At 42.1% G+C, this 27,780-nt stretch overlaps 1 protein-coding gene across 5 annotated transcripts in view; it reads right to left on the bottom strand.

Moving 5' to 3' along the window:
• Positions 1 to 27,780, bottom strand: part of LOC141017849 (disheveled-associated activator of morphogenesis 1-like) — a 79,367-nt gene that overhangs the window by 27,291 nt on the left and 24,296 nt on the right. The window contains exon 1 of one of the 5 annotated variants that reach the window (XM_073492629.1): positions 6,904 to 7,198. The exons of the other annotated variants lie outside the window; for them this stretch is intronic. The gene's annotated coding sequence lies outside the window, so the exon portion shown is untranslated. Of the gene's footprint in view, positions 1 to 6,903; positions 7,199 to 27,780 lie in introns of those variants that run through there. 5 annotated transcript variants of the gene reach the window in all.

The following is a 27,780-nucleotide window of genomic DNA, read 5'->3' as shown; positions in this document are numbered from 1 at the left end:
GAATGACCTTAAAACAGACCGGTTATTTGTTTAAAATTAAAACAAGTTGGTCAACAACAAAGACGACATCGGTATCAGTCGAGAATTTCACAATGGGTGCATCCCTATGTCAAAAGATATCAAAAAATCCAAAAAGTGGTAACAACAGCAGGCAAAGTACTGAATGCTGCCAAACATGACGGAAATCTGAAAAAGAGTGCAATCAAACTACTCAAAACCAGTCAAATCCAAGTGAAATTATGCATATTATAAAATAATTGCGGTCTAAAATGGTAGCTTTGTGCGTAATTCATGAATATTAATATGTCAACTTGAAGTTGACACTATTAAGTCAAAAAGTGCCTCTCCTGGAGCAGGAATTCAACCTTGGGGAGAGAACACAGTGGACAGTAGTGTATTGAAAACAGATGTGTGAAATACCTTCTTCTGCCCCAGCTGGCATCTCTCAGCAGTTTCTAGCACTGAGATGAACTTTTAATTTTTGATATCCACAGCTGCTACGGCTGCCTAAATGATCAGTCACACTAATGATGATTGGGACAGGACACCGCAGAACAGCTCTCCTGTGTTTCTAATAGAACAAAGGAGTTGTACAGCCAAAGACAACGGAGGAAACCTTGAGTGAGTATGTGAGTGTTGAAGCAGAAATGACAATCGATACAAGAACACCACATGACACAGCAGGGTTGCTTCACCTTGAATTGTTTTGAAGGGAGTTACAGTATGTCACAGACTCAGCGGTATGATTAGCAATAATCTACCTTTTAGAAATGTCCTTGAGTGAGGCTCTGACTTGCTTCCATTAATCCAGGGACATTGGCTCTGCCTGACCCTGACCTCTCTGTGGAGCCAACCGATGAAAATTAAATGTGTCACGAAAAATGGAATCAATAAAGTGTCATGTTGCTATTATTATCATCCTTGGATTGTGCCACTCCTGACCCAAGACAGCATAAATGTCTTCACGGTTACAATCGTCCTGTCACATTAAGAGCCACAAAAAAACTAAATCATTTCATGTGTTGTTTTGGGTCTGACCACTGTGGCTGTACAGAGTATAGCTAAAGCTGTGTTATAGGCGGACCAGAAAGGCATTTGGTGCACAGAAGTTTAATCTTCTTTTCCGATTTAGGATTTGGGATGGATCAGACTTGCAATTTCATGATCAGCCCGCCACGGTATTTCCAATGTAAATCATCCCGACATTCTCAGTAGTGTCGTTTCATACCGTTTCCCTACACTGAATTAAAGTGTTTCTCAATCTGACAAAAAAATTAAAACAACTGAGGTCAATAGTGTGCTTATATTAAAAAAAGCCAGTGGAGACACAGTTTCTGGTTTAGGGATTGCAGTGTGCTTCACTCAAGAGGTTTAAGGACTTTTGGAAAACCCCCAACGTCTGTTGTGCACTACCCATGGCAATTTATTTTGGATCAATCTGGACAGCTGCAAACAAAAGGCTCAGGAGTCACACAGTGAAGGCTAGTGGTAGTCCTTTTCATCAAAACACACAGCCTGAGCTGGGAGCTGCCCAGCTGAAAATCAATGAGCAACCCAATATTAGGACACAGAGCGGTTGCTTAAACTGTGAAACTCAAAACTGTTTTGACTCGACCACAAAATGCTCAACAGAAACAACAATCAAAAGTAATAAAACAATCTCCATTTCTCAACATGTACTGCTTTTCCCAATACAGAAAAACTCAAATCTACCTCATGTTTTTGCTCAAAGTCAACATCACAAACTTCTAACTGAAAGTAAACTGATCAGACCATGCTATTTCGAATGACTGGCAACTATTTGGCAATTATTTTTACTTTGGTTTTGCTATTTTCCCAAATATCTTGCACAGCTGGATAGCATGCATAACGCTCGTTCAGCCAATTACTTAATGGCGCCCTAAGTACCCAATGAGTAAACACATGCAGACTTGGACACACATCAGAAAATAAATGGGCCACGACAGAAACAATGACAGGCAGGTTAAGAGGAGATTAAAATCAATCACTTCTCAGTGACGGCCAGTCAGATGACAGAGAGCCGTCAAAACTGCCCTCAGCGTGAGTGCAGCAGCACTACAGTAGCTGAACTGTTGGGCTCTGATGTCTGTGTGCTCATGTGCATTTACGTTACAGGATTGTGTGTCAAGATATGACAAAGGCATTGCCTCTGGAGCATTAATGTCACATGGCTGAGGGAGTAGTGCTCAAGTGGCTCTCAGATTACAGGATTAGCATACAGGGACAGAGAGAGAGTGCAGACAGAGACAAAGGAAACATTTCTTCCACCAGCTCATACATTTTATACTTGTCTACACAGCTACGGGTTGAAAAAGTTCAGATCTTGTAGAGCTTTGAAGTAGCAACAGTGGATTGTGACAGAGTTACGGTGAGCTGTGACTGTCGTGCAAAACATTTCATAGGCTGGAATGTGATGTGATTCATTTGGTGTGGTAGTTTTCCAGTTGTTATGATGCGAGTGTCGGTGTGCGCATTGATTTATGTGTTTATTTTGAGCGACAGGGCACTGCTCCAGTGTTTGTACTGTATCTTTGCCAAACCAATGTTGTTTTTGGCAATAAATAACACCATCAAATGAAAACTACCTTGATTTCTTAGTTAAGTCCGACGATGGATTTTTGGGGCAGATGCCAATACCAACATAAGAAAGTAAGACAATTCAGACGTCAATATATCGGCCAATATTATTATATAAACAGAATATAGACATAAACACATATTTTTGGCAATGATCTCTCAAATGTGGTTATCTTGTCATCTTGTGACAAAATGTTATGTAATCATGCAGGATATTATACAATTTAACAATAGACTTTATTGTCCAAAATTACATAATGCACTGACAAAGTAACTTCACTGGGAATTGAACTCTCAAAAATGACTCCAAGCGACTTTTTCTGCATTATGTTCTGTAAAAAAAAAAAATATTCATAAACACACACGTCGAACCACATCTACACCAATACCAATGTAACTGTGATAAGCCAATATTCAAGTAATTAATCAAAAATAAAAGTAAAACATTCTGGTTCCAGCTTCTAAAATTCAAGTATTTGCAGATTTGGGTTTCCTACATGTTCATGACACAAAACACATACCTCCTTGTGCTGTGGAAAACAGTTATGGGCATTTTTCATTGTCTACTCACCTTTTCCAGACAAACTGATTCATCAGATAACTGGAAAAACAACGAGTTACAACACTCTTCTGTTTGCTACTCATAAATATTGCATTTTGGTGCTGAGCCCAATATCCAAGGACTTTTATGACAAGTTTCACTATTACTATGAGAAAGGTTTCATACTACAATGCAAATACTGAGCAACAACGTCGAATGCTAAATCATCTAAAATTCTGTCTGTGTTTTCGATCACAACATAACATTTAACGGTCCACAATAAAGCTAAATACCATTCTGTACTCTGTTACCAACACACAGACACTCCAGTATCTGCTGTAACTGAGAGAGGGGAACTCTATTAACCACGTCACATAGAGGTAATCTAATTGTTTTCCACATCCTTCCTCATTACACAGACTCATGGTCCTCACACGTTTCATCCGGGGACCTTGTCACAGCCGGTCTGTGTTCAATTAGATTAGTTAAAAACCAGCCTCTTTAACTGTGGCCACAGCTGATTTTAACAGTCGAGCTCAATAATCTGGCCAGAAAAGATCAAAAAACAGGAACAGAAGATAAAGGCTGTGATGAGTGGAAGCTCACTAGCTTACTGTTCATTTCTCATCCTGAGGTCATAGCATTATTTCATGAACAAAGTGCTGATAGGGAGATGTTTGAGAGGTTTCTTTTTCCTTAAGAGATGCTCCATTCACGGGCAGACCCACCATGTATGTGCGTTTAAACTTTAGCATGTTTTGCAGAGAAACTATACTTCTGATCAATGGGGATAATGCTTTGAACAAATCTCCCAAACTTGAGAGAATTCATGATTATGTAACTGCCTTTAGTCACAGATTAGATGGAACTTTGACTCATTTTTTAAAAGGTATATGAAAAATGATGAGTTCCACGCCTTAAAAAGTAATTCAGTGGTATTCCCCTTTAATTCTTACATGAATGAATAATAGCACAAAGCCAAAAAATGTACATTTAGGATTAGGGAGTGTGCGGCTGAAATGTTAGGGAGGACAGAGATTAAAAGGCAGGTTAAAGGCTGTTGCTCTTTCCGCAGGCAAGGTTGTCAAACTTGTTCTGCAGACAGACTCTACAACCCCCTACTCTAAACGTGTTAGCATTCTTCCTCGGGTCAACCCTTCAAGTGGAGGTTAGACTCCGGGCAAAGAGGGAATCTACTTAAACATGCGACAATATCCTTGCCAGGTTTTTAGCTTAGTCATCTGGGTTCAGGTTTTTTGGCTGTGTTCCAAAACAGTGGAAAAAATTACAGTTTTGTTTAAAAATAGCTCATAAAACACGAGTAACCCTCATCACCCTGCTTCATAATATATGAAAAATATGAGCAAAAAAGGCAAAGTTTAACACATGCGCATACTTTAGATGTTGACATTGCAAACAATTTGCCTATTTCACAACAGCAGCTTAACTTTTAGGATCTGCATTTGTCATGCAGGTTCAAGTTTGGGTTATAAACAAATTAAAAAACCTGTTTTTCTAAGATAGATAAATTTGCAATTTTGATTTGTATCCAGTATGTTTTGGATGTTCTTAATGTGCAGCTCCAAACTAATGCAGTGTTTTGTCTTGAATCTAATGACCCAAAGCATATTATTCAGTGAGGAGATGGTGGGAAAATTGCTGTGTATTATCATTTAGACTGGACAATCAAGATATCTCATAACTGGGTTGACCGGGTTTAGCCGAATTGACAGTCAGGCTAGTTCTCTTACATTTATTGTGGTATAACAACAACAACAGTATACTTTGGAAATCAGAAAGAGAAAAACTAATACAGTTAGCTAAAAGTCTTAGATAAATGTTTGAATTAGCAAAAAGTACTGCATAAATGGTATATGGCTGCATAAACAGCTTGCTGAAGTAATAGATAACACGGTTGAAATGATTAGCCAAACATTATGGATAAATAGTTACAATGTAAACATAGCTAAAATTTATGGATAAATTGTTAAAATAGGTAGCTAAAGGTGATGGATAAATAGTACACAGAAATACAGTAAAATTAATTCAAGCAAACTTGACTTCTATCAAGCAAACTTGATACAAGTGACCTGACAATTTCTTTTGTATTGAAAATAATATCTATATTCATACTAGTAACATCCAGTTCAAAAATCAGCTTAAATGGCATCTGTAGCATGACAACTGCAATCAATGAAGGGGTATTTAGGCTCATCTGACAGGGCTGCAGGCGTACATCTGACAAACAAGGTTGGAAACCACTGGACTAAAGGGGCAATAAACCCTCGACTATCAGCAGAAATCAGAGAGAATCGGTACCATCACAAAATTAGTGGAAACAAGGTTATGTCTGTGCTCCTATCAACATTAAAGACTTGACTATTAGATGATCAGCGTCACTAAAATTTAGCAGTGAATGACAGAAAACTGGAAAATAAGAGACACTGCTAAATATCAAGACCAGAAATGAATTAACCTTTGGTGAGACTAGATATAGGATGTGGACTTTGCACCACTGAGACCATCATAAAGCACCAATGGTCACCATGAAGAGTAAACATTATCATGTGCACCACAGCTGGGCACAGTCCAGCGTTGGTCACAAATGCATTTCTGACTAGTAAAAACGGACAACCTCTCAGATCATCAATAATGTGGTGTGGAGAGCACTGTAATCTCCTCTAGGATACCCTGCGCTGCATGCAGCCTGTCCTTTAAAAATCCCTACCTCTTCCTCAGTTGCTATGGTAACCAGAGCGGTGGGTGACGGGTGCAAGCTGGGTGGGTGGGTGGGTGATTTAATGTAAGCCCCTTTCCACCGTACATTACCCTCCTTTTTAATCTGCTCTGGATGTTTATAGGGGAGAAAATAGGATTGTCTCTCTAATTCAGCGCACAAAAACAAATAACAAAACCATTAAGGATTACAGGGTAAAATCTCGCTTGCCATCACTCAGAGGCACCATTAAATCCTGAGTTACAAAGACTAGCTGTCAGTGCTTTGTAATACATCACTCTGTATAGTATTTACACGCGATGTGGGGTATTCATAGCCTCTCGAGAGGAGCTGAGGAGTGGAACCCAAGAAGGATGGGCAGCGACAGGAAATGAGCGAGGTGAATGAGCAGACCTCTCTCTGCTCAAGGTGACTTTCCTTTTCATTGACTTGATTATCTGCACTCCGCCCCCATGATGGAAAAAAGTATGCCATCCTCTCTCTCGCTCACTCATTTGACACTGATAATGGGCTGCATTCGCCAAACCACAGGGAGAAGCTAGTGGGAGGTAGCAGCCCATAGCCTCCTCTGTGTGTGTGTGCGCATATTTCTACCACCACCTCACCCTATCTACAGACCAGCCTTGTCATTATGGGGCATTCCCCGTACAGACAGGACAACTCTCTCACCAAGAAATCAGCCCCGGGGCCGAGTCGGAGCACCCTGTCATCCTCCCCTCCCCCCTGGTTACTACGGCAACACCATTTTCCGCACCGACACCTCCTAATTAGACAGACATGACACAATCACCTACATCTTGGGGAGAGGAATCCAGCCTGGGGAGTGATAAAGCAAACCAGCAGCCCCAACTCCCATCATGCACACACACAGAGACACTGATAGCCTCCGACTATACCGGTCACATGCAACCACACACACACACATACACACACATTCCAATCAGAAGATAGCCGGCTCCCGCACTCCTTTTCCTCGCATTCATTTGATTATGGGGTAGAACAGGCAGATTCATTGAGCTCGTCTTACCCTGTCCAGGAGTGAGCTCGCCTCTGGTGTGCTCTGAGCATTCCCTTGATATTCTCAACTCACTGCAGTGTCCTGCTTTCTGCACTGTCGACAGAAAAAACGATGCTGGTACACAACGTGAAGCGGAGCATTTCCTACGCAAGGTATGTAATCCACGCAGGTTCAAAGTCGTTCAATCCCAGCCGCTGTCAAAGCCATCTGACAAGAAAAATCCACTTAGATGGAGACTAGTTTTTCTCTGATGGCACAGGGGCAGACAAGGGATAAACTCGCCATACAGCACGAGCCGCTGTTTGAGATCTTGCAAACAGCCAGCTGGCCGGCGAGAACTTCTCCTCGGCGTATCCACTCCCTCCCTAACCTCCTACTCTCTGCCTTTCTCTGCAGAGTGCTGTGGGGGCAGAGGGGACAGGCACAGATGTTGCTGGCTTCAGGCCACACCCCTTTTCAACACTCCCAGTCCTAATAGGATGCAGCCGAGCTGTGGCCGCCGCCCAGCTCGCCCCCTCCCCCTTCCTACACTAGGCTTCGGACAACTTGTTTAGGGTTTGTTTGGAGAGGGCTTGTTTGGAGAGCTGCAGGAGGGAAACAAAGCTGAGGTGTAAAACGTGTGTGGTGTGAGATGGGAGGCAGTGAAAGTGATACAAAGCTACTAAAGAAATGAAATCATCTCAAAAATATGACAGGAAAGAAAACAGAAGAGTTTAATTCCCTTATACTCCTCCTGTGTATAAATAAAAACACATTCCACCCAAACAGTCTGGCAAAGATGAAACAACTGACAAAATATCCCGAGGATTTTAATCTAAACAATCCCAGACACTCCCACATGATTTACAGCAAACGCATCACTCCTGCATCTCAGTTAATTACTGACTCACAGCATCCAGCATCCGTAAACATTCCTTAACTGCAACTTAGTAATATTTTTTTGGACTGAATAAACACCACAGTTGTGAAAGTGGAGGGAAAATATTTCACTTGAAAGAAATGTACACAACATCACCGGAATTTGGCTTTCTGCTGCAAGATTTCACATGAGAAAACCAGGGGTATAATAATGTAACTATTTCAGTTCCTCATTTCACGCAGGTTTTCCAAGTAACTTAAGTGAATAAGTGAAGTCACAAACACAAACCCCATTACACAACTACCACTAAAACGTGTTCATTTAGACATAAACAGACTTTTTATTCTTCATTTTCTTTGCCATGAAACTCAAAAATGTGGCAAAAGCGTATCATTTCATTCAAGAATCTAAAAATAGTTTTGGGTATATTTAGATTTTTAATAAAGTGTATAGTTAGTTAAGAAACCTTAACTACACTTGTGTTTTAATCATGAGGAAAACTTTACATTTAAACTCAAGTTATGGATGATAATCTCACCTGAATTCATTCACCCCTAACCCATTTCACTCCAAATGTGAAAATTAAAGGTGACTGAGTTCATCAATATCACATCAATAATCTAGGCTTATGAACTTTATAATCATGAATCAGAACCTTCAGTATTTGGATCAAATAGCTGGTGGTTTAAATGTTGCTTCCCCAACTAGTGATTACTAAAAAGTTTGGTTTTGGTCAGGTAAATTAGTCGTTAGGAACATATCTAGTTATTTTAATGGTATCAGATACACAATACCTCAAGGATCAGGGCCAAAAAAACTCTATGAGAGGGGTGTTGATTCAACTCTGAGGTAATTCATGAGGCTACAGCAAAACCAATCCTTTCTTTGTCTTGTAAATACAGCAGGTGAGAAAATCAGACATGTTCTCGTTTGAAAACAGGAGTTACATATCTGATTCGGGCCCTACGTGTTTCCATGCAGGTGTTGACTATTAGTCATTAACTTCCTGTTCTTCAGAGGTGAATCAGGCATTACAGCTGGATATCACGTTAACAAGACGTCATAGTGCTTTTGTTGTATATTGTGTCATTCAACACAGCTTTGTCCAATCAGCATAATCGGGAATGTGGTAGAAGAGAATATCACTCACCCTGTAACTGAGACTGTAACTGATACTATGGATTTACACTACTCGCCAAGGAAAGTCTGGACTAGGGCACTTCTCTGCTAGAAGGAAGTCACAAATCAAACTTAAAAGCCAAATTCAAACTCTTGCTCCAACAGCTGTGGGTGAGTATTCAGAAACTTTCCTCAAAGAAATGCTGCCTCGCTTTATCCCTTAAACCAACCAGGTTCCTTAACATTCGTATGCAGTTTGGGGGTCAATTAGGTCCCTTTACAAGATTTTTGGTCATTAAAACTTCAGTCTTTAAACAGCTGCCTCTTGCTGCCATTTAGAGATGCCAACGTGTAAAGTTGCCTGAAGCTTTAAGATTTCTGGACCACTTCCAAGTCACACGTCACGTAAACTGATATAATACAATCTTCTAAAGCATTGCAACATTCTGCTTAGATTCAAAATGTTTGATTCTGCACTGTGGTTTGATCCAAGAAAATGGGCTTATGTGAAACAGTTTATCTGTACAGGGCTGGGGTTACAGACATCAGTGGCGAGCCGCGCCGGTGCAGTCATGAGTGGATAACAGTGGAAGCTGTACAGTCCTGGGTAGCTGCCTCTATAAAGAATGTCATGCAGCTGGAATAACAGACAGGTCCTGGTTCTCATGGAGGGTTCTCATGGAGGGCTTCTGTTCTGCTGGGACAGATCATCCGTGTCAATAAAAGCCAGGACTGGTTGTTTTGGTGACCTCAAGGGCACCAGGTACAAACAAGAGGAAATGTGTTGGATGCTGTGGACGGTGACACATTGATAGACAGTGGCTCTGTCATTTGGAGTTATGTTTATACAAAGTTTTCAGGAACTCACAATGACCAAAGTCTGTCTTTCAAGTTAAGGAGTGAGAGGTGACTATGACTCTTATGTGTCCACTGTAACGTGATTATTAACACAAGGCAGCCAGCTACACATTACCTTGTGAGGCAGCTTGATTCAAGAGATCACGTGACCATGTGATCTTGTGAATTCATCTAGCCAGACTTCAAACTATGCGTTTGTGGCTGAACCACAGTGATTCAACCAATCAGCATCCTATCATACCTAAACCAAACCTGTAGCTGTGACAAGAGCTACTGGTTTGGTTTAGTGGGGCTCCACTGGTGGTATCGCTCTGCTACTGTTGATCTGATTGGTTGTCCCCGATAGACAGTGATGGACAGGTGGTTCGTCCAATAATTCATCCAATAATCCAAAAGTATTTTTTGAAAGTGCCTGCCATTTTCTAAACAGTTTCTAGGGACGACTTCGTCAGGTTATGCTAAACAAGCTAAAGCTAGAGAACCTTATAAAATGGTGATTTTGGTTTGTCTAACCTCCCTGTTTCTGTCTTGATGAGGACAATTACACCTCCAGTGAGTGTTTTGGATAGGGGAACTTAAACTATGATGGATTCTACCATGGATAAAATACTGAACTTTTTTTTTTCTTTTCCCATTTGACACACTAAAACTAGGAAAATGCACATGTGCAGCAGAAGCAATCAAGCTCTCATGACAACCTCTTCATTCCATCTCTAGGTTGAGGGTATGCATCGCTAAATTTGAAGGTAAGCAAAGCTGCTAAACATACTCTACTACAGGGATCATCAACTACATTTGTCCGGGGGCCAGAAATTTCTACGCAAACACTGTGGAGGCTGGACTTTCAACAACAACAAAAGGCCTAATTAGCTTCTTATTGTTTAATATTTTCTTTTCTTTCCTGCAAAATTAATGTTTTTATTAGCCTATATCATTGAACAGACTCCTAAAAAACATGGGAAATCCATAATGATAACTAGAAACCCTAATTAACTAAAAAATGCTCTCAGACTGGCACCAACACAGGCAGTCAATGCGCTCAAGACCAAACCCGCAGCTCAACTACCAATGAATGAGTCCTTTTCTCAACTAAATTTCCTCTTACAGATCCTAGGAAGCAAACAGTTGACGATTACAGCTCTGCAACAACCATTCAAACAGAACTTAAGACAAAAAGCAGTGTTTATGTGAACCCTGTTCTCTCCTTACTGTACTTTTCTGTTAATCATTAAGCATGTACGGGCAGATAAAACTGAACTTTGCCTGTTGAAAATCTGAAAGAAAAAGGTAATCATATACTTAACATGATTTTATCATGTGTTGACCCAGCGAGCTGCTTAACATAAACATAACATATAAATCACAACGCAAACATCTCTTTAAAGATTGGCCTTTACCCCAACGATAGATACAACGGCTCCCCAAACACTGCTTTTGTGACACCACATTTGACTGACAAGAATGAAGATCGAAATTGAAAGCTGCAGATGCTTGGGAATCTATTTACAGTACATCAAAAGTGATACAAGCAAGCATGGAAACTTGATTGGCTGCAGATTGTCGCTGACCCTGAAAAGTTCAGCTGTGACTACACGCTTGTTGACCGAGTTTTTCTGGTTTTATGGGAAATAAAAAGGACTTTGGTGAGATGTTTATCGTTCTGCTTACAGTGTAAAATATGGAGTGATAGAAGTAACGGAAAAGCATCTCAGTCCGCTGAGTTTGTGAAAATGAATAGAAACTTCTGCTGCATGTTAATGATAAGTATATTTTCAGCAAAATCATGACTTAAAGCTCCTAAATAAAAAAAAAAAAAAAGAGTTTCTCAGACTGCTGCGAAGGAATGTGTGAAGGGGGAACGTTATATTATGGCTCGTATCATGTGGTGGAAGGAAACAGGGCTACACCGTACATATGTTTCATTCAGGGTGGGGCTATATCCATAAATTCCACTTATGCAGCCCTTCCCTTGCAGGAGACCCTAACATTCACAAATTAAATGCCAGGATTAGAAAGGGTCCTGCTGCTCTCTACCCACTCCTCTGGAAGGCTTGTAATTACCCCCTGGAATGGAAAGGTCCATCCCAGAAGGGCCACACGACTTTCTGCATCCACTAATCTGTGCAAGGAAGCCAAATGCAAACATGAAAATGAAGTCCAAGTATGGAAACAAGACTAACAGTGTAGACATTGAGATAAAGGGATCAGTTTGTGAAAGAAAACAGCCAAAGAGTGTTTTGAAAAGAGAATAGAAGTTGCAAACTCGATCTTGTGGAGAAAATAACATTAACCTAATGGTAGGGATGGGCTTTTTCAATTTATATGGCTTGAGTACCCATAAGATGCTTTCTCTTTTCTTGGCAGAGTGAGCATCTATTTCCTGTGTCAAAAATAAACATGCTAACATGATGAAGCAAAGTTTAACAGTTACAGTAGCCTCCCTTCACATGTCTTTGAAAATGTGTTGAATATCTGTTTGTAAACAGAGAAAGTGGAGCCCCACCAATATATCGGTTGGCCAATATTATCAAAGGGGTCAAAGTTCTCCAAATCCAAGATTCAATTTTAATTTTGATTTTAAGATCACGATTTGATTTGATTTGCGATTTAAAGTATTTACTGATTATTAATAGGGGTATTTTATGACAACAGCTTCACTTTATCCTGGTGGCTTTCTGCATGTTAGGGTTGGGCACTAAACTTTAGAACATACTGTATGTAAAACGAAAGTTTTTTGGCTCATTAAAACAAGGCTATTTTTCAACCTCAAACAGTAACTAACCTCACAATTAGAGTAGATAATATGTACTAAAACAAATCGTTATTTAATCATAAAAGACATGTCTAACTAACAATTACTCCCCTGCATTTTAGTAAAATACCCAAGTGCGATACTTTCCTAACATGTTTTTTTTTTTCGATTTTATCTCCATCTTTGACCCTAATTTTTTTTAAATTGACTTCTTTATTCACAGGAAACCCTGGAGAATGTAATGCCACAAAGATAAAAGATCACCTCAAAAGAAGTGGATGGCACTGCTGCAAAAATACTATGAGGCAAATGGCTGCAGCTGCAGTGAACGTGCTTGTAACGGATTGACAGAATTTGAGGGTTAAAAGGCTGTGGCTTAACTTGTTGATCCCTCCAGATGTAGGCCAAGCTCACAGCACAGAGAAACCAGTGGTGACGGTTTCGAGCAGAGTGATAAGAGAGAGGAGGCACTGAGTAGTACAGTAGAAGTAAAACATAAACAAACAAATCAAATAGAGTAATGTTAATCCAATATAATCCAATCAGTGTCCAGTCTGCTCTGAGGGTGAAGACAGCTTCAAAGTATTGTGCAGCTATTAGCTAATGTCACACATGGATACTCTGAGAATTAGTTCACCAGACCAAATCAATGTGAAAAGGTCTGAGGTCTCGGCCTCATCGCTGACTGCCAACACAGATGTAAGACTGGCTTATAGCCACCCGGATGCATGAATGACTGACTGATACAGAGGCAAAGTCTAAAGTGAGACCAAGCTGGCATACAGAATGCAGCCATCTTGCATGGCTGGATGGCTGAGTTACAAGCTGCTTATCTCAGAGTGTGTCATAATCTCAGCAGCAGAAAAACAACCTGAGACCAGATCAGTCAGAACAAAATATTAAAGCTTAGAAAATCTGCTGGGAGCACTAAAGCAAGAGCTGGACTGTGCAATGAAAAAAAATGAAACCAAAAGACAAACAGTAGAAAAAGGATGTTTGGGGACGGTAACACGGACACCTGTTGTTTAACAGGATCGACCTGACAGCTTTTGCCCTGTGGCGTCTCAGCTATCAAGGGAGGGACACAAACAAAACTATACCATAAAACATCCCAAATTATGCCTCAAGGGTTTGACTGCTGAAAGCAGAACCAGTTGCTCTAATGGATCACCTCAAAAATCATAACACCAGTAAAAGTATAACAAGTTACATAACTGTGAGAGAAGAAAGAAATATGGACGCGGACAATGGTCACTACTAAAAGCTGAAACACAATCACTTCTGAGGAACACTTAGCTGTTGACGCAGCTGGTTTCGTCTGACTGCATGGCTGTTTTGACGGCTTTTCTACAGTAATGTTATTGCACAGATATGTTATACTGTGGGAACCTGCTCAATGTTGCAGCGGCCTAAAACCCTGCCCAAGAAAACCAGGACACCTTCTGTTCCTGGAGGGAAGACGGTGGCTACTGTGGCTTTCTTCCAGATAAACAGAGAACATTTCCAACCTGTCAACATACTGCATCAGGAAAGAATGAAGATAACCATTGCTTCGGGGAGTCAGGACGTGTTTCACAGCGAAACCGACAAACAAAGCTGCTTTTTTAAACAATCACAAATTCTACAAATTCAATAAGAATGTGCATGACTAACATTACCGGCTCCAGAGACGCTAACTCAGTAAACAGTAAATTACATTACCATTGTAAAAATACCAATGACGACGCAGCTTAGGAGGCATACAAACAACAGAGAAACTGATAAACCGAGCATGCATTCATTTCCATACATTATGCAAAGGATTATCTAGAACCACTCCATCCATGATCAGGTCCAAAGAATGAAACCTCCTGATCCTTTCCTGTTGCAAACTTTTGAATTTAAATTTGCATCAATTCATGAATGAAAGAAAGATAAGAGATGTAGCCTAAACAGATTTTTCTGTCTTTGCTGTTTTGCCTGTCTGAACTTGAGCGTGCTCTCTGAGTGGGCGGGGCAGCATTTTAAGAGCAGGATAAAGCATGCAGTGCTCTGGCACAGACTGCTGCTGAATCTGATATCTGTCTGCCGTTTCAAGGCCTGCTACACATGCTTTGGTTTGTGTCTGTGGAGGAAACATGCTGGCATCTGACCTATTACGATCAAAGAAATGAATCAAACAGGAGGCACGGCACTTTCTGCAAATGCACGTCATTTCTGAAACGGTCCACTGAGCCTTTTTAAAGCATTAATGTGCACACTTAAGACTTAGAAAATTAGACAACTGTGACTCTTAAGGTTGTCATTGGGGTTTTGTCTGCAATTGACGTCAAAACAAGCTTCGGATTTTGATAGCGTCAAAGCTTCAAATCAGATGAAGAAGCCTGCACCCTCAGAAATTCCTGGATACTCCCAGAAGCTTCTATCTTTTAAGATTAATCCTTTTTTGTCAACATGCCCTGATAAAAAAGACAATACAATGTTTTGAACTTGTATTTTTACAGTTGAAATGCTGTCATACAGGCTAAGTAACTGAGCTGCAGTGGCGAGCGTGATAAGGTTGGCTTTGATATGTTGAACACGCGTCAGCTCTTGGTGATTGAGCTGTTATTATCATAACTACAAGTAGCAGCCTGAACTGATGACTACACAAAATTTGCTGTCAGACAAAATTTTGGCATCCAACCAGCTGGAACCTCTCCTGCAGAGATATCAAATAAAACAAACAAGACAGGCGGCTCACAAACCCACCCAAACTGCAAACCCATGCAAAATTCTTATTTCGAGCCTCTCTGCTTTGGGAATTAACATTAATAATGTGACCTAGACAAAGGGAATAGAGGCGAGCAAGGATTGAAACATGAATCCCACTTGGCCCATAAAACCCCCCTTCCATCCTCCCAAGCCAGCATCTCAGTTATGGGACTCCCCCACACACGTACACACACGTACACACACACACACACACACACACACACACACACACACACACAGACAGAGGACAGGACCCACATGCTGCCTTTGTTTGAACCGCAGCACGGCTACACTCTTTCAACATCTTGCATCTGAGGCACACAAGTAATTAATGTTGATGCTCATTGTCATGATAATCTGAGGTTTGCCACGACTCTCTCAATCTGGCAAGAGAACAGTCACTTTCTAACTTTGTTAACTACCGCTGAATGCCATGCTCTTGAGCTCTTGAGGAAAAGCAAAGCGAGGCTATTAATTAAAAAACTACACAGTCTGAAGAAAATTAAGTGATTAAAAGACTTCAGTCAGGAACAAAACCAAGCAAGCGAGTATAAATATAGCCTCTGTCATGTGACATACTGTAACAGCCTGAGACAATTATGTCACTCAAGAAAGACTATTTCCCAAAACTGAAGTTATTGGAGTATATACTACATTTATTACTGTGTTGAGCTGGGGGCAATTACACTTAATCTTTTTAGCTTTGAGTGTAAATCCTTTAGTTTATAGCTCCATATGGGCAAAAACACGAACTGCTCTGTCCTCTGTTCACTTATTCTGCAATGTGGTCTTATATAGACTAGATAAAGAATAATAAAAGGATAGCGCTGGAGTCTTCTGCTTATACATATCTCTGAATCCAACAGCCTCATTTACTAAAATGTTCTTGGATTTATACTTGAATTCAGTCTTGAGATCATTTCTGATGGCATGCTGACATTAGATTTATAAAAGATGCTGTAATCTAATTTGTAACGTATCCACCTGTGAACTATAAATCTCCAGTTGACTTAAATTGACAGCACCTACCTTGTGTTTTCCCCTTATGTAAGTTATAGTTAAGCCATGGATCAAAAGAGAAAATAAAACTTTTTTGGATATCATGGCAATAGATCAAACTTGAAGCTGGACAATGCATATCATTCAGTGGACTACATAGTGGATTGACAAAAAAGCCAAACATGCAGCTTGTCCCGAACTGCAATACCCCTACATAACAAGCAGGAAAATCACTTATATCCAATCTGGACTTTGCTCAGAGGTAAGATCATTTCCAGATCAAAGTAAGTTTTTTTTTAAATAACTACTTATACGTGGTTTTCTGCTTAAGTCATACTTTGGATCAAAACTAATCTGAGTATGTGATCTGTTTTATGAAAGAAGCTCCAGCTTCTTAAATGTGAATGTTTTCCGTTTTCTTTAGCCCTGTATGATAGTGAACTGAATATCTTTGGGTTGTGAACAGAATAAAGGATTTGAGGACATCATCGTAAACTTTGGGAGACACAGATCAACATTTTTCTCCATTTAATGACATTTTATAGACCAAACAACTAATCGATTAGCCGAGAAAACATCTGACAGATTAATTTTAATTCATCGAGAATGAAAATAATCGTTAGTTGCAGACCTGACAATATCCTTTAAAAAGGTCTCGTTGATCAACTTGTGAGACCAGGCGCCGCATTTGATCATTAAGTCTTTATCTCTTTAAGCAGGCTCATAAAAGAAACTCTGCAGGCGCCAGAAGTAGCACAACTCGTGCTGTGCTCTCGAGGGTACAACTGCAACAAGTTCAGATCGGCCCAAAATACAATTTCATAGGTCACCCAGTTCTCGTTATAGAATCATAAGACTGCAGATCAGAGCTTGTTTCTCTGGAGGGAGCCTCCTCTGTGGAGATGAGTCTGTGCTGCAACACCGGTGACTGGGCTAAACTTCGGAAAAGATCAACACCTAATGATTATACTGGTTTCAAGGGATGGGTGGCAACTTTTGTAAACAGGGTAGGATTTACACTTAAGGGTCCAGCACATGTGACCCAGTTCGTATCATCTAGTAGCTGTGATGCATTTTTTATTGCTAATAAAACTGAGGAGAGAGTGGATGACTTGCCACAAAGGATCCAATACTCACCAAAAGGTCTGAAAGCTGTCAACCTAAAGCCCATTAATTAAAAATCTGCCACCGCTGAGTAGTGGAGCTGGAAACAGGGTGCACTGCCCTTTAACCTCCAGACAATCGGGAAGGTCAAGAGTCAGTGGTCTTGGGAGGGGACAAGCAGTGTGCAACCATTTGGTGAGTATCTAAACTCATCAGCCAATGTTAATATTTAGGATATATTTTTGTGATTTTACTGAAAATTTCAAAAGTTAATTTAACCATGGAATAAAAGATTTACAATTCGTTTTCGAATTCGAGTTTTAATCAAATCGCAAACTGTAAAGGACTCACTTTAAGTTAAGCTCTTAGGGCCAAGTTGTTGTAAACTTACAAGGCAGTAAGTAGAGTTTACTCCAAAATGATGTCTGTTAAAAAAGAATGATTGTCACATCAAGAGCTATCATTTAAGATTTCCCTCAGAAAAACAGTTTAGCCGAGATGTTGAGCCATAATCAATCACCTAAACTATCATATCTTGTGTCCAAATTAGTTTGGAGATGACCGCCAAAACAGCTAAAACAAATATGATGGCCTTTTCTTTGAGAAATATCAACTCTGATCTACTCCTTAAATTTTTATGTTTTATTTTGCAAAAACTGTATCATTTTTTTATGACATTTGCAAAGGAGAGATAGCCAACCTCTGCTTTAAAGCCCTGCAGACTTTTCTGTTTGTGTTTGTCTCTCCAGTAAATGGTGTTTATAAGGTCTCCATCAAGCTCAAGGTTAGAGGTTAGATGAGCCTCTGGTTAAAAATACTATGAAATGCAAAATGTAACAAGCTGAGGGGTTCTCCAGCTCAGCCACAAAGCAACAATCCTCAAAATGTGAGGTTGGGTCTTGGGTGTGGCCAACAATGGCTGTCTAAGCCCAGCTGTCCCAGCAGTGAGGACAAGTGCAAAGCCGGGCCAGACTGGGGGCAGGGTGTGGCATGGCAGGGGTGCTATGGTGACGGAGCAGGCCTCGACAGAGAAGAGATGCTAAATGAAGCTATTGTCTGGCCCAAGTGAAGCACACCACACAAAGAATGGCACATTCAAACAGTCATACAGACCTATTGTTGTGGCGGGCCAGCAGAGTGCTGCAAGTCCACAGTTTATCCCACAGGATCCACTACACAGCATACACAGAGTCTGATCCGAGCACATGAAGCTCTGACACCAGCAGGAGCTGCAGGAACCTTTCCCCCAAACAATTCAGGGACGTTTTAGGTCACTTCATTGACGTAAACATTACTGAACTAGTTAGTGGGATGTGCTCGCACAGCCCACTATGGACACCTCTATAGCAAAGCTATAGGTGTCCATAGTGGGCTGTGCGAAGCACAGCCCACTATTGTTATTCCCCGGGCCTCTTTTTTATTATTCTTCCTCCCTGTTTTTCGGCGCCTAACTCACCCCGCAGCTTTGAGCGCACACAAACAAAAAATATACCAAAAAATGCGCCTCGATCGGGGGATGGGTGCTATTATTTTTATCTTCCAAAAGTTAATTTTTCGCGTCGTAAGACGCGAAAAACTAAGGAAAATTTCCCATAAGGAATGAATGGGAGGAGGAAAAAAAAACCTCGCAAATCTTCCACCTCCTTCAAACATCTCCCGCTCTGCCCCACATTCACCTAGAAACTCCATTCCAACTTTAAAACGTAGCCACGGGTCTTGTCTATGTAAGTTGTATTTGAAGTTTTTTCGCACGATGTTTCGTTTTTGACCTATGACCCTTGGTGAGCGGTGAGAAATTTTGGAAGAAATCTGGAGTTTATAATGGGTGTGTATTGCGGAATGTTCGTGCAGAGCCTGCTGACAGAGTGGGGGGAGACTCAGAAAAACTCTCACAACTTTTGTCTTTCTCTGATGACCACAGCCACAAATTTCACAGTAGGACAGTAATTTCTTCACCAAAATGTAGCCACACTTGTCTTCTTTCTCACAATGTGTCAACTTTTTCTGTGGGATTTACGGTTTTTCCTTTATCTGCCTCTGACCGACAAGAGTAGCTGTCAACTGCTCCATTTACTCCAATGTTAATCGGGAGGAGGATTTTTCAGGATTTTCCAAACTGCACCTGTTTTGAACTCGCTCCTATTACCACATTTTAGAAGCTAGGACCACAAAAAATTCTGGCTGTGTTCTTTAAGGCCTTTCTGGCTTGATGGTGAAGAAATTTTGCCGATATCATGTTTGGTTTTGAAGATATAGCCCTCTTTTCACGTCCTACATGTGAGCAGAATTCACTCTCAAATCAGCTGTCAGCTGTGCTCACAGGCTGCTGGACAACCATCACCGTGGCAACCCAGCTCAACTGGGCCCACAGACAGAGTGAATGGGATTTTCAAAACACAAACAGACTCACACAGGCACGCACACACACACACACACACACACACACACACAGACAGATGACAGACAAACACAGAGACAGACAGACAGATAACACACACACAGACAGGGAGACGACAAACAGACAGACGACAAACACACCCATGCTCACAGACAGACAGACACACACAGACACACACAGAGACAGACAGACAGATAACACACACAGACACACACACACACACACACAGACAGGCAGACGACAAACAGACAGACAGACGACAAACACACCCATGCACACAGACAGACACACACAGACACACACACAGACAGATGACACACATGCACACACACACACAGTATCTCAACATTTCAACTATACTTAATGATTATCTTTTCATTCATTCAAGCCAGGAACTCACACAGAGACAGACAGACGACAGACACACACAGAGACAGACAGACGACAGACACACACAGAGACAGACAGACAGACAGACAGACAGACAGATGACACACAGACAGGCAGACACACAGATGACAGACACACACAGACAGATGACAGACAAACACAGAGACAGACACACAGATAACACACACACACACAGGGAGACGACAAACAGACAGACGACAAACACACCCATGCTCACAGACAGACACACACAGACACACACAGACACACACACAGAGACAGACAGACAGATAACACACACACACACAGACACACACACACACAGAGACAGGCAGACGACAAACAGACAGACAGACGACAAACACACCCATGCACACAGACAGACACACACACAGACACACCCATGCACACAGACAGACACAGACAGACACACACACAGATGACAGACACATATGCACACACAGGCAGGCAGACACACAGATGACAGACACACACAGACAGATGACAGACAAACACAGAGACAGACAGACAGATAACACACACACAGACAGGGAGACGACAAACAGACAGACGACAAACACACCCATGCTCACAGACAGACAGACACACACAGACACAGACAGACACACACAGACAGACACACACAGCGACGGGCCCAAGCGCACATCCCACTCTCGCGATTTCCCAACGGGAAATTGTCTAGTTAGTGGGATGTGCAAGCACAGCCCACTATGGACACCTCTATAGCAAAGCTATAGGTGTCCATAGTGGGCTGTGCGAAGCACAGCCCACTATTGTTCTTCACCGCGCCTCTTTTTAGTGGGATGTGCTCGCACGCCCACTATGGACACCTCTATAGCAAAGCTATAGGTGTCCATAGTGGGCTGTGCGAAGCACAGCCCACTATTGTTATTCCCCGGGCCTTTTTTTATTATTATTCTTCTTCCGCCGTTTTTCGGCGCGTAACTCGCCCCGCAGCTTTGAGCGCACAAAAACAAAAAATATACCAAAAAAGCGCCTCAATCGGGGCATTATTGCTATTATTTTTATCTTCCAAAAGTTAATTTTTCGCGTCGTAAGACGCGAAAAACTGAAGAAAATTTCCCATAAGAATGAATGGGAGGAGGAAAAAAAAACCTCGCAAATCTTCCACCTCCTTCAAACATCTCCCGCTCTGCCCCACATTGACCTAGAAACTCCATTCCAACTTTAAAACGTAGCCACGGGTCTTGTCTATGTAAGTTGTATTTGAAGTTTTTTTGCACGATGTTTCGTTTTTGACCTATGACCCTTGAAATACGGTGAGCGATTTTGGAAGAAATCTGGAGTTTATAATGGGTGTGTATTGCGGAATGTTCGTGCAGAGCCTGCTGACAGAGTGGGGGGAGACTCAGAAAAACTCTCACAACTTTTGTCTTTCTCTGATGACTACAGCCACAAATTTCACAGTAGGACAGTAATTTTTTCACCAAAATGTAGCCACACTTGTCTTCTTTCTCACAATGTGTCAACTTTTTCTGTGGGATTTACGGTTTTTCCTTTATCTGCCTCTGACCGACAAGAGTAGCTGTCAACTGCTCCATTTACTCCAATGTTAATCGGGAGGAGGATTTTTCAGGATTTTCCAAACTGCACCTGTTTTTAACTCGCTCTTATTACCACATTTTAGAAGCTAGGACCACAAAAAATTCTGGCTGTGTTCTTTAAGGCCTTTCTGGCTTGATGGTGAAGAAATTTTGCCGATATCATGTTTGGTTTTGAAGATATAGCCCTCTTTTCACGTCCTACATGTGAGCAGAATTCACTCTCAAATCAGCTGTCAGCTGTGCTCACAGGCTGCTGGACAACCATCACCGTGGCAACCCAGCTCAACTGGGCCCACAGACAGAGTGAATGGGATTTTCAAAACACAAACAGACTCACACAGGCACGCACACACACACACACAGGCACGCACACACACACACACACACACACACAGACAGATGACAGACAAACACAGAGACAGACAGACAGATAACACACGCACAGACAGGGAGACGACAAACAGACAGACGACAAACACACCCATGCTCACAGACAGACAGACACACACACACACACACAGAGACAGACAGACAGATAACACACACACACACAGACAGGCAGACGACAAACAGACAGACAGACGACAAACACACCCATGCACACAGACAGACACACACAGACACACACACAGACAGATGACACACATGCACACACACACACAGTATCTCAACATTTCAACTATACTTAATGATTATCTTTTCATTCATTCAAGCCAGGAACTCACACAGAGACAGACAGACGACAGACACACACAGAGACAGACAGACGACAGACACACACAGAGACAGACAGACAGACAGACAGACAGACAGATGACACACAGACAGGCAGACACACAGATGACAGACACACACAGACAGATGACAGACAAACACAGAGACAGACACACAGATAACACACACACAGACAGGGAGACGACAAACAGACAGACGACAAACACACCCATGCTCACAGACAGACACACACAGACACACACAGACACACACACAGAGACAGACAGACAGATAACACACACACACACAGACACACACACACACAGAGACAGGCAGACGACAAACAGACAGACAGACGACAAACACACCCATGCACACAGACAGACACACACACACACAGACACACCCATGCACACAGACAGACACACACAGACACACACACAGATGACAGACACATATGCACACACATACACACACACATGAACACACAGACAGACACATGCACACAAACAGACACACATATGCACACACACACACACACAGACAGATAGATGACAGACACACACACACACAGACAGACAGACGACAGACAAACACACAGACAGACAGACGACAAACACACCCATGCACACAGACAGACACACACAGACACACACACAGACAGATGACACACATGCACACACACATACAGACACACAGATGACAGACACATGCACACACACACACACACACACAGTATCTCAACATTTCAACTATACTTAATGATTATCTTTTCATTCATTCAAGCCAGGAACTCACACAGAGACAGACAGACGACAGACACACACAGAGACAGACAGACGACAGACACACACAGAGACAGACAGACAGACAGACAGACAGATGACACACACACAGACAGACACACAGATGACAGACACATATGCACACACAGACAGGCAGACACACAGATGACAGACACACACAGACAGATGACAGACACACACAGAGACAGACACACACAGACAGACAGACAGGCAGGCAGGCAGACGACACAAACACACACAGAGACAGGCAGGCAGGCAGGCAGACGACACAAACACACACAGAGACAGACACACACAGACATGCAGCACAGCACATCCCACTCTCGCGATTTCCCAACGGGAAATTGTCTAGTTATTATTATTCTTCTTCCGCCGTTTTTCGGCGCGTAACTCACCCCGCAGCTTTGAGCGCACACAAACAAAAAATATACCAAAAAAAGCGTCTCAATCGGGACATTATTGCTATTATTTTTATCTTCCAAAAGTTAATTTTTCGCGTCGTAAGACGCGAAAAACAAAAAAAATTTCCCATAAGGAATGAATGGGACGACGAAAAAAAACTCAAAAAATCGGCGACGTTTTTCAAACATCTCCCGCTCTGGCCTACATTCACCTAGAAACTCCATTCGAACTTTAAAACGTAGCCACGGGTCTTGTCTATGTAAGTTGTATTTGAAGTTTTTTCGCACGATGTTTCGTTTTTGACCTATGACCCTTGGTGAGAGGTGAGAAATTTTGGAAGAAATCTGGAGTTTATAATGGGTGTGTATTGCGGAATGTTCGTGCAGAGCCTGCTGACAGAGTGCGGGGAGACTCAGAAAAACTCTCACAACTTTTGTCTTTCTCTGATGACCACAGCCACAAATTTCACAGTAGGACAGTAATTTCTTCACCAAAATGTAGCCACACTTGTCTTCTTTCTCACAATGTGTCAACTTTTTCTGTGGGATTTACGGTTTTTCATTTATCTGCCTCTGACCGACAAGAGTAGCTGTCAACTGCTCCATTTACTCCAATGTTAATCGGGAGGAGGATTTTTCAGGATTTTCCAAACTGCACCTGTTTTGAACTCGCTCTTATTACCACATTTTAGAAGCTAGGACCACAAAAAATTATGGCTGTGTTCTTTAAGGCCTTTCTGGCTTGATGGTGAAGAAATTTTGCTGATATCATGTTTGGTTTTGAAGATATAGCAGTAGTTTGAAGTCCTGCTTCTGAGCCAAAAGTCACTCTCAGATCAGCTCTGTCACAGACCGCAGCTGTGGTCACAGGCCGTTGCTAGGGCTTCCCGACAACCACTGCCATAGCAACCGAGATCAACTGGGCCAGCAGAGACACACAATTCATATTCACTCTGTCTAACTTTCGGCGCTTAACTCACCCCGCACCTTTCAGAGCACACAAACAAAAAATATATCACCACGTGCGGCTCGATCTGACTCGGTATGCTATTACTTTTATCTTCCAAAAATTAATTTTTCGCGTCGTGAGACGCGAAAACCTTTTCCATAAGCAATGAATGGGATGAGGTCAAAAAACTTGCAAATCTTCCACCTCCTTCAAACATCTCCCGCTCTGCCCCACATTGACCTACAAACTCCATTCCAACTTTAAAACGTAGCCACGGGTCTTGTCTATGTAAGTTGTATTTGAAGTTTTTTCGCACGATGTTTCGTTTTTGACCTATGACCCTTGGTGAGCGGTGAGCGATTTTGGAAGAAATCTGGAGTTTATAATGGGTGTGTATTGCGGAATGTTCGTGCAGAGCCTGCTGACAGAGTGAGGGGAGACTCTGAAAAACTCTCACAACTTTTGTCTTTCTCTGATGACCGCAGCCACAAATTTCACAGTAGGACAGTAATTTTTTCACCAAAATGTAGCCACACTTGTCTTCTTTCTCAAAATGTGTCAACTTTTTCTGTGGGATTTACGGTTTTTCATTTATCTGCCTCTGACTGACAAGAGTAGCTGTCAACTGCTCCATTTACTCCAATGTTAATCGGGAGGAGGATTTTGCAGGATTTTTCCAAACTGCACCTGTTTTGAACTCGCTCCTATTACCACATTTTAGAAGCTAGGACCACAAAAAATTCTGGCTGTGTTCTTTAAGGCCTTTCTGGCTTGATGGTGAAGAAATTTTGCCGATATCATGTTTGCTTTTGAAGATATAGCCCTCTTTTCACGTCCTACATGTGAGCAGAATTCACTCTCAAATCAGCTGTCAGCTGTGCTCACAGGCTGCTGGAAAACCATCACCGTGGCAACCCAGCTCAACTGGGCCCACAGACAGAGTGAATGGGATTTTCAAAACACAAACAGACTCACACAGGCACGCACACACACACACACACACACACAGACAGACTGTCTGTGTCTGTCTGTCTGTCTGTCTCACTGACTGACTGAAACACAGAGACAGACACATACACAGAGACAGACAGACAGATAACACACACACAGACAGGGAGACGACAAACAGACAGACGACAAACACACCCATGCTCACAGACAGACAGACACACACAGACACAGACAGACACACACAGACAGACACACACAGCGACGGGCCCAAGCGCACATCCCACTCTCGCGATTTCCCAACGGGAAATTGTCTAGTTAGTGGGATGTGCTCGCACGCCCACTATGGACACCTCTATAGCAAAGCTATAGGTGTCCATAGTGGGCTGTGCGAAGCACAGCCCACTATTGTTATTCCCCGGGCCTCTTTTTATTATTCTTCCTCCCGCTCTTTTTTTGGCACCTAACTCACCCCGCAGCTTTGAGCGCACACAAACAAAAAATATATCAAAAAATGCGCCTCGATCGGACTCGGTATGCTATTATTTTTATCTTCCAAAAGTTAATTTTTCGCGTCGTAAGACGCGAAAAACGAAAAAAATTTCCCATAAGGAATGAATTGGACGACGAAAAAAAACTCAAAAAATCTCAACAAATCGGCGACGTTTTTCAAACATCTCCCGCTCTGGCCTACATTCACCTAGAAACTCCATTCAAACTTGAAAACGTAGCCACGGGTCTTGTCTATGTAAGTTGTATTTGAAGTTTTTTCGCACGATGTTTCGTTTTTGACCTATGACCCTTGGTGAGCGGTGAGCGATTTTGGAAGAAATCTGGAGTTTATAATGGGTGTGTATTGCGGAATGTTCGTGCAGAGCCTGCTGACAGAGTGCGGGGAGACTCTGAAAAACTCTCACAACTTTTGTCTTTCTCTGATGACCACAGCCACAAATTTCACAGTAGGACAGTAATTTCTTCACCAAAATGTAGCCACACTTGTCTTCTTTCTCACAATGTGTCAACTTTTTCTGTGGGATTTACGGTTTTTCCTTTATCTGCCTCTGACCGACAAGAGTACCTGTCAACTGCTCCATTTACTCCAATGTTAATCGGGAGGAGGATTTTTCAGGATTTTCCAAACTGCACCTGTTTTTAACTCGCTCCTATTACCACATTTTAGAAGCTAGGACCACAAAAAATTATGGCTGTGTTCTTTAAGGCCTTTCTGGCTTGATGGTGAAGAAATTTTGCCGATATCATGTTTGGTTTTGAAGATATAGCCCTCTTTTCACGTCCTACATGTGAGCAGAATTCACTCTCAAATCAGCTGTCACCTGTGCTCACAGGCTGCTGGACAACCATCACCGTGGCAACCCAGCTCAACTGGGCCCACAGACAGAGTGAATGGGATTTTCAAAACACAAACAGACTCACACAGGCACGCACACACACACACACAGGCACGCACACACACACACACACACACACACACAGACAGATGACAGACAAACACAGAGACAGACAGACAGATAACACACACACAGACAGGGAGACGACAAACAGACAGACGACAAACACACCCATGCTCACAGACAGACAGACACACACAGACACACACAGAGACAGACAGACAGATAACACACACAGACACACACACACACACACAGACAGGCAGACGACAAACAGACAGACAGACGACAAACACACCCATGCACACAGACAGACACACACAGACACACACACAGACAGATGACACACATGCACACACACACACAGTATCTCAACATTTCAACTATACTTAATGATTATCTTTTCATTCATTCAAGCCAGGAACTCACACAGAGACAGACAGACGACAGACACACACAGAGACAGACAGACGACAGACACACACAGAGACAGACAGACAGACAGACAGACAGACAGATGACACACACACAGACAGACACACAGATGACAGACACATATGCACACACAGACAGGCAGACACACAGATGACAGACACACACAGACAGATGACAGACAAACACAGAGACAGACAGACAGATAACACACGCACAGACAGGGAGACGACAAACAGACAGACGACAAACACACCCATGCTCACAGACAGACAGACACACACAGACACACACAGAGACAGACAGACAGATAACACACACACACACAGACACACACACACACACACAGACAGGCAGACGACAAACAGACAGACAGACGACAAACACACCCATGCACACAGACAGACACACACAGACAGACACACAGAC

Source organism: Pagrus major, chromosome 22 (genome assembly GCF_040436345.1).
Source record: "Pagrus major chromosome 22, Pma_NU_1.0".
Lineage (NCBI taxonomy): Eukaryota > Metazoa > Chordata > Actinopteri > Spariformes > Sparidae > Pagrus > Pagrus major.
This window is presented reverse-complemented; position numbering and strand designations above follow the sequence as displayed.